The sequence below is a fragment of the Arachis stenosperma genome, chromosome 9 (genome assembly GCF_014773155.1).
Source record: "Arachis stenosperma cultivar V10309 chromosome 9, arast.V10309.gnm1.PFL2, whole genome shotgun sequence".
Taxonomy (NCBI): Eukaryota; Viridiplantae; Streptophyta; class Magnoliopsida; order Fabales; family Fabaceae; genus Arachis; species Arachis stenosperma.
The window spans coordinates 37,287,579-37,296,806 of NC_080385.1; positions in this window are offsets into that span (position 1 = coordinate 37,287,579).

Consider the following 9,228-nt stretch of genomic DNA (forward strand, 5'->3'; position numbering starts at 1 on the left):
ATTTGAATTTAATCGATTTTGATTAATTTGGATCCGGTCACAAAAAAAACCTTTAAAATGATCCAATACCAATTGATGAAATTTAATCGGTTCGACTCTTAATTTTTCCTAAACGTGAACCAATCCGATCCATTTTTACCTCTAAGGAAAATAAGAGTGAAAATTTTGTACTTCTTTGAATCTTATTCATACCCTGACCCAAAAATATAGCCAGGCCCAAAATAGATAAAGCTTAGATAAGAGATTTTTTTCACCCCATATCTGACCTTATAGAGATCGGACACAGCGACAAGAGTCAGATCCTACTTATCCGAATAAGTTACTGACTCCTAAGACATCTCTCACTCATCTAGAAGGGAGATCTCAACAACTTTTCTATAAAAAGGGAACCGTCATTCACCATCAAAGGTGGAACTACTCTAAATGATGGTTATCTATTCTACTATAAATACACTAACACCATCAGGTATATTCAGGACCCAATCTATAAAAAATCTGCTTTAAACACTTGTTAACTTAAAAATCAAAGTCCTTTGCAGGTGTTACTCCCCACCTCCTCACGAGGAACTTGGACAGTAGCACCTCGATATCAGTGGAAGTCCGATGCTGCCTCAAAAGGAGTTTGGACCTCACGTCTAGGCCCAAAAGTAATCCTGTTTCAGGTAACCCTAGGAACATGGACGCCGTTGCTAGGGACCTGGAAGTCTACACCTAATCATGGCAGACAATCAATTTAAAAGCTCCGACATAGACCTCTATGATGGGACGACCGACCCAAGACATCACCTCAAAAACTTCAAAAGTCAGATGTATTTAGCCGACGCATCCGATGCAACCCGTTGCAAAGCTTTCCCGACAACGTTAACTAAAGCGGCGATGAAGTGTTCGATAGCTTACCTCCTAGGTCGGTGACCTGTTTTGACGATCTTGAGAAGAAGTTTCTCACCCGATTTTTCATTCAGAAAGACAAAGTCAAGCACGCTCCAAGTCTCCTAGGGGTCGAACAAGAGGCCGGAGAAACTCTTCGAGTTTATATAGAACGATTCAACAAAACTTGCTTGAAAATTTAAAATTTACCTCCAGAGGTAGTAATAATAGGGCTAGTTAATGGCCTAAAAGAAGGACCATTTTCTCAATCCATATCAAAGCGAAATCCTACCTCTTTGTACGAAGTGCAAGAATGAGCATAAAAATATATGAACATGGAAGAGAACTCCCAACCTAGAGAACCAGTTCCAAGATAAAATCCTTCTCAAACTTGGAACAAAGAACAAGATGCAAAGAAAAAGGACGAGTATAGCTCGGATAAGCCTCGAAGGTACCATAACTACACTCCTCTACGGGTTTTTCTTGTCGACATTTACATGGAGATCTGCCAAACTGAAAGCTTCCACCTTCTCGTCCTATCAAGAATAAGAAAGGTAAAAGTCAGAAAGAATACTGTGAATATTTCAAGTTGTATGGGCTTCCACCAATAATTGCTACGACTTGAAAAATGTGATAAAAAAACTTACCAGAGAAGGTCAGTTAGAAAGATACCATACAGAAAGGTCAGATGATCCGGAAAAAAGGAATAGAGATGAAGAAGACAAGAGTCGACGAGATCGGCTACCATACACCCCTGATAGACACATCTGCATGATAGATGGAGGATTTGTAAAAAGTGGAGCAACTAAGTTTTCTCGAAAAAGACATTTGAAGGAAATCTACCAAGTCGGGGACGAACCCGAAATACCTGACCTACCCACCATCTCCTTCACAAAAGAAGATGCTCAAGGGATAACCCCTGACCACGATGATCCCGTGGTGGTTACAATTATACCCGCCAATGCGAATATCTACAGAACTCTGGTGGACCATGGAAGCTCGGCTGACATACTATTCAAGCCCGCCTTCGACAAGCTCGGGTTAGAAGAGAAAGAGCTGTGAGCCTATCTCGATACCTTTTTTGAGTTAGGAGATACCCATCCAACCTCTCGGTTTCATCCCATTATATACCACTTTTAGTAAAGGAATAAAGTCCATAACTTCAAATATATATTACATTGTAGTTGACGTAGCATCAGCTTATAATGCACTGATAGGTCAGACAATATTGAACTGACTAAGCAGTTATTTCCACTCCTTGTCTCTGCATGAAATTCTCGACTTTAGAGGGAATCGCTAATATAAGAAGAGACCAGAAGTTGGCACGAAAGTGTTATAATAAAGGCGTGAATCTACGTGGAAGCATTAAGGAAAAGGAAGTCAACACCATTGAGCTTGGTGGTGTCTAGGTACGAGAAGAACTAAGGCCCCAACCCAGTTAAAGGACTGAAGAGGTATAAATCAAAGATCAAGTAAAAAAAACAAGCATAGGAGCCAGCTTGAACAAAGAATTGAAGATAGATGTTGTTAAGCTCCTACAAGAAAACTCCGATCTATTTGCCTAGAAAGCCTCTGATATGCCCAGAATACACCCCGAACTCATGATTCACAAGCTCGCCATTTACCCAGACTTACGACCTGTGTAACAAAAATGACAAAAGCTCAGCCTGAGTGAACACAAGTCGTTGAATAGCAGGTCTAAGCTTTTGTTAGAAGCCGATTCATCAGGGAAGTCAAAGATCCTTTGTGGTTAGCCAATGTGGAACTGGTAAAGAAATAGAATGAAAAGTGAAGAAAGTGTGTTAACTACACCAACCTCAAGAAAGCTTGTCCTAAAGACCCATATCTGCTTCCTAGCATTGATGCCCTGGTAGATTCAGCTTCGGGCTATAGATATTTGTCCTTTATGGACGCGTACTCGGGATACAACCAAATCCTAATGTACAAGTTGGACCAAGAGAAAACTTCCTTCATCACTCCAAGAGCTAATTATTGTTATGTGGTAATGCCTTTTGAACTAAAAAATATTGGAGCCACATATCAACGACTAATGAACAAAGTGTTTTCATCCAACCTTGGAAAGTTGCTGGAAGTCTACGTTGATGACATGCTTGTCAAAACAAAGGAAGACACCAATCTCTTGTCTGACTTAGCTGAGGTATTCAACATAATCAGAGAGCACGAGATGAGACTGAATCCCTTAAACTGCACATTTGCAGTAGAAGTCGGGAAGTTCTTAGGTTTCATGCTCACCCAAAGGGGCACTGAGGCCAACCCAGACAAATACAAAGTAATACTTGAGATGAAAAGCCCGACTAGTCTTAAAGAAATTTAATAATTAAACGAAAGGTTAGCAGCCTTATCCAGGTTCTTGGCAGGGTCGGCCCTAAAGTCTCTACCCCTATTCTCAATACTCAAGAAAGGTTGTCAATTCAAATGGACTCTAGAATGTGAGCAAGCCTTTCAAGACTTCAAAAAATTCCTGAGTCATCCACCAATCCTCACCCGACCTGTCCAAAGAGAAGAGTTCATATTGTATCTGGCAGCTGTAAGTAAGGCTATAGCCTCTGCTCTCATCCGAGAAGATGAGAACAGACAACAACCAATTTATTTTGTCAGCAAAGCCCTACAAGGGGTAGAGCTAAACTATCAAAAGATAGAGAAGTTCGTGTATGCCCTTGTCCTCATCTCTAGAAGGCTGCAACATTATTTTCATGTTCATGCCATAAAGGTCTGAATTAATCAACCCATGAAGCACATCCTCCAGAAGACAGATACTGCAGGTCGAATGCTACAGTGGGCGATAGAGCTGACCGAGTTCGACTTAAAGTATGAAACTCAAACGACAATCAAATCCTAATACCTAGCTAACTTCTTAGCAGAGTACACAAAAGCCCAAGGAAGTCCTACGACCTAGGATTTGTATGTAGATGGATCATCAAACAAAGTTGGAAATGGAGCAGGAATTATCTTAAGCGTGAAGATGGAACTCAAATAGAGCTTTTATTGAAATTCAAGTTCCCATCCTCCAGTAATCAAGAAGAGTACGAGGCCATGCTTGATAGCTTGAAGTTAGCCAAAGAGATTCGGGTGGCAAAATTAATAGTGTTTAGTGACTCTCAAGTAATAACTTCTCAAATAAATGGAACTTACCGAGCTCAAAATCCCAACATGAAGAAGTAATTAAAAGAAACACTGAAATAGTTAGCTCAATTCCAGAAAGTAGATGTCTGACATATAACCTGGGAATCTAATACCCGAGTTGATGCCCTCTCTAAATCAGCTAGCACCAAAGGGGCAACAATAGAAGCTTAATCCAGGAAACTCTCCATACACCATCCATGACGGCCATCTCCAATCTAAACTTTGGCTAGATGAACCCTATTATTGAATACCTCAAATTTGATATCATCCCTTAAAAAGAAAGGGAAGCAAGAAAGCCCATAAGGAAAGTACAAAACTACACTTTGGTTTACAACGTCCTCTATAAAAGAGGAGTATCTACACCTTTATTAAAGCGTGTCTCGACCTCCAAGACTAATGAAGTCTTAGAGGAAGTCCACAGTGGCATATGCGAAAACCATCTTGGAGCACAATCACTAGTTAAAAAAGTGATTTGAGCTTGCTTCTTTTGGCCGACCTTATAAAAAGAGGCAGCCGACTTCGTTAAAAAAGGTCCGCGTTGCTAGAAGTATGCTAACTTCCATGTGGCACCTTTTAGAAGAGCTCATTAGCATCACTTCACCTTGACCATTTGCAAAATAGGCCTTAGATCTCCTTGGTCCATTCCCCCAGGCGTCTGGGCAAGTAAAATACCTCATAGTGGGATTGATTATTTCACTAAGTGGATCGAGGTAGAACATCTAGCAACCATCACATCTCAAAAAAGTCAGAAATTTCTCTAGAAGAACATAGTCACCCGGTTTGGAGTTCCACACTCTATTACCACGGACACTGGAACTCAATTTACTGACTCAGCCTTCAGAAGTTTGGTAACAAGCCTCAAAATAAACCACTAGTTCACGTCGGTAGAGCATCCCCAAGCCGATGGACAAGCAGGGGCTGCAAATAAAGTCATATTGGCTGGGTTGAAGCACCAACTACAAGATGCAAAGGGAACATGGGCCGAAGAACTCCCTTAAGTCTTGTGGGATACCGTACAACTCCCCACTCAACAATTGGGGAATCTTCTTTTCGACTTGCTTATGGCATAGAAGCTATGATTCCTATAGAAGTCAACGAAGAATATCCAAGAGTTAAATTCTATGATGAAGTAGAAAATGTCTAATGCAAGCTCAATAGAAAAAACTCGATCTCCTACCAAAAGTTTGGGAACAAGCTCAGATAAAGGAGGAAGCACTGAAGCAAAGAGTATCCATAAGATACAACAAGAAAGTCATCAGAAGAAATTCACCACAAACGACCTTATACTATTCTGAAATAACATCGGAACACAAAGGTCGGGTGAAAGGAAGCTGATTGCAAACTGGAAAGGGCCCTACGAGTTCATTATAGTCTTGAAAAAGGGTTACTTCAAAGTGTCCGACTTGCAAGGAAGTGTACTTCCAAGTTCGTGGCACACATACAACTTGAAAAAGTACTACAGCTAGAAAGAGTACCTTGCTTTCTGGTGTACTCTTTTTCCCGACTTCATAGTTTTTTTTTCAAGAAGGATTTTCTGAAGGGGGTTTTAATGAGGCACCATAGTAAGGGCTAAGAGTGGGATGCCCCAAACTCTTAGTAGCCAAAAATCTTGTAAATTATTTCACTCTTACTTAATGATAATCCATCTTTTATTCCATTATTTATTCCATGACATGCATTAACTTAAGCTCGAAAAAACGTAAAAAACATTGACCTACCTAGATAGTCGGCAAGAGCGACGAGGTTCAAGTTAGTGTAAAGAAGTTATATATGGAGATCGTTGCTACAACTCAAAAAATCACTCATTGAAGGTCGGTAAAAGAGGTGACCCTAAAATGAATTGCAAAAATAAATTAATGAAAGACTTCTATAAGTTGGTAGTACGTCATAATAATGGGAAAAAGAATTACCAGAAGAGAAATTTACAAAGCTTTTTGACCTTATAAAAATTTCATATGAACCAAAAGAAAAGGTCAAAAACTTAGAAAAACATTCACAAAAAATGTTGCATATACAAGTCAGAACTATAAAAATACCTATAACGCAATAATGTGTGTAATAGAAATCACTATTTTGAAAACGCGCTCAAAAGGTGTAGAATCTAGCAAAAGAAATATTCAACAAGAGTATCATCTACTAAGTCATTACAAAATATAAACTGTTTTCAAGACCCACTAGTCGGGCCATCAGTATCATAACTAAGGAAGAGAAGTCTGATCACCAGAAGTCATGTTGGAAGTCTCATCAGATTGAGGAGGTAGGAAAAGTTTCATCAGGCCGGGTTAGAGAAGAAATGGGTTCATCGTCCAACCAGGTCGGAAAGCTTTGAGAAGCTCCCTCAACCTGGGTATCTAAGGTATTCGGATCTCCCATGGGGATATCTTCCTCATCATCAAGAGGAGGTACAATCTTCCTATCCACCACGATCATGTCGGGATCAATGAGGGAGAGGTCCACCCCAGGAGCAACAGCTTGGAATTGGGCTTTTAAGTTTTCAACCAACTCATCCATCCCTTGGGAGATTGTTTTCTCTAGGTTGGCATACTTTTTCCTTACTTTAGCGACCTCATCCACCAAGTCTAGCTTCTCTCTAAAGACTCTGGTATAGCTTTTTTCAGCCTTCTTTTTTAAATCATCTGCCATGGCACAAGCCGCTTCAGATTGCTTTACCTTCTCCCAAGTTTTAGCAAGGTAGGACGCCAGGACCTCCTTCTCCTTCTCTAACTCTAATTTAGCTTCCCTCAAAGATGCCACCTCAGCTTTCAGATCAAACAAAATTCACTGAGTGGCACCAAGGGGAGTCTCCTCAAGATGCCTCAGCAAAGCAGAGCACACTCCCACCGTCCTTATCCCACATCGGGCTAAGACTTGAAGGTGATTTTTTATAGAAATATCGTCCATACTTATAAAATAATTGGGAAGGGCGTGTTTCTCACAAAATGCCATTGCATCAAAGTCTTTTTCATATACACTTTTTGACTCAAAAGTTTTACACTTTTTAGGCTTCGGCTTGGGAAAAGAAGGCAAAAAAGGAATTGTCTGATTATCAGAGACAATAAGAGGAGTAGGAGGATGAGGAGTCGGATTAGAGGTAGCCTTAATAGAGCCAGAGGTACCCAAGTCCGACTTGGAGGGAGAAGCAAGGTCACCTGATTTGCCGACCACTTTCAGTTGAATAATTCGGGCAACATCATTCTTCTTGGCCGTGCAAAGAGTTTTTAGGGCAGCCGCCTTACCAGTCATCTTTTCTATAAAAAAAAAATCAAAATTGGCTTGCATCAGTATACCAAATAATTAATAGAAAAATCTACAAAAAATATAAAAGAGTACTACCTAGTTCGGAATGGACATGGTTTGACTTTTCTAGTAGGAATTTTTTGGTGTCAAGATTGGGAGCTCGGCTCCAACACTCCTGGAACAAGGCAACTGTACACTCATCTACCTTGTCCAGATCATCTAGGTTGTACTTAACAACACGAGGTTTTCCTCTCAGTACAAAATAAAAAGGACTTCATCCCTCTCATTAAGAAAGAAATGTAAGACGCCCTTCACAAATAAGACTTTAAAGAAATAGCTTTTGAAATCATGAAAAAAGTCATAAAAAATAGCAAAGACCTTCCCCCCATGAATAGTTCGAAAGAAGATCTAGCCGTGTTTTTTGGAACTGAATGGTTTGGTGTGTTGGAAGATGTAAAAGAAAACTTTCGAAGAGAGGGGGAGATCGAGTTTATGGCAGAGGAGCTGGTAAATTTTTAGAAAGCCCTAAGAATTGAGATGGAGCTGAGAATGGACAGCTTTACAAAGACCTAGAATCTCAGACTCAAAATTGGAAAAAGGAAGGGTAACCCCCAACTTTGTAAAAAAGCATTCATAAACATATATGAAATAACGTTCCAACTTGTCAAGTTGGGAAAAGAAAATTCTCTCCTCAAGGTCGCCAACTACAATATCATATTTTCCCTCATGCTCTCGATCTCTACACAACCTGTGCTGCCTACGAAAGGTTTTAGCATATTCATTATCAATTACATGGACAGCCAAAAGAACGGGTATATCTATCCAATCTAGGTCAGACGAGACTTCAGACGACATGTTGAGAATTACTGAACGAGACATAAAGCTATTCCTACAAATTAAGAAGGAAATCATCACAACAAATCGGAAATATAGGAAAATCATCACATATGATCAAACAAGGCCATAAGAAATTGGACCATCCTCAACAAGGAAGAAGATGGCCGTGGTCTTTAACGTCTCTTCTGAATCAAGCAGACCAACTACATTGCAAATATAAAAATTGCGCTGTACTTATAAGAACACCACCATTTAGGGACAATACAGGGGAAACCCCACACTCAGATTCACAACAACAACAACAACTAAAGTTCAAGCAAAAACAAGCAAATTCTTGAGATTGATTTTTGACATATAAGAAAAAACGCAGAACCCCTAAACATACAAAGAGTCATTGCCATCCCTCCAGTAATAACGGCAACAAATGATTCAAAACAAAAAGTATATCACCCAGAACACAAAATACAGAAAATGAAGTTCAAAGGTTAAAAGAACCAACTTTGAGGGAACGCAAAGCTGAAAGAGCGCACGAAAACAACAAACACATGAACGTTCCATGCAAAGCAAAGATTTATAATAGAGAAGCGTTGAAAAGTTATAATGAAGAAAATGAAAAACCTGAAGAAAGGGAGAGCGATGAACAAAAATGTTTCAGAAGGAGCAAAAAAAGATGAAAGAGAAAGAGTTTGGGTATTTATAAGGTATTAGGGGCAAAAGATTAATTTCTCGCCCCCTCATTTATAATGCGCACGGTTATCAAAGTAACTGTACAAGAACTATGAAAAAATGTGACACCTTATGTTCTTAAAAAAAACATGTCAAGTACCCGACCTATTCCCTAGAAAGGCGGCGCCCATGACGTGACACACTAACGCACCAGAGACAAGTCTAATATACAAATGCTCGAGTCCGACCTCATGAAACACGAGTTCAAGTAGGGGCACTATTCATACCCTAACCAAAAAATATAGCCAGACCCAAAACGAATAAAGCCCAATTAAGAGATCTGATCCACCATATACCCGACCTTATAGAGGTCGGACACCGTGACAGGAGTCTGGTCCTACTTATCCGAATAAGTAACCGACTCCTAAGATATCTCTCACTCATCTAGAAGGAAGACCTCAATAACTTCCCTATAAA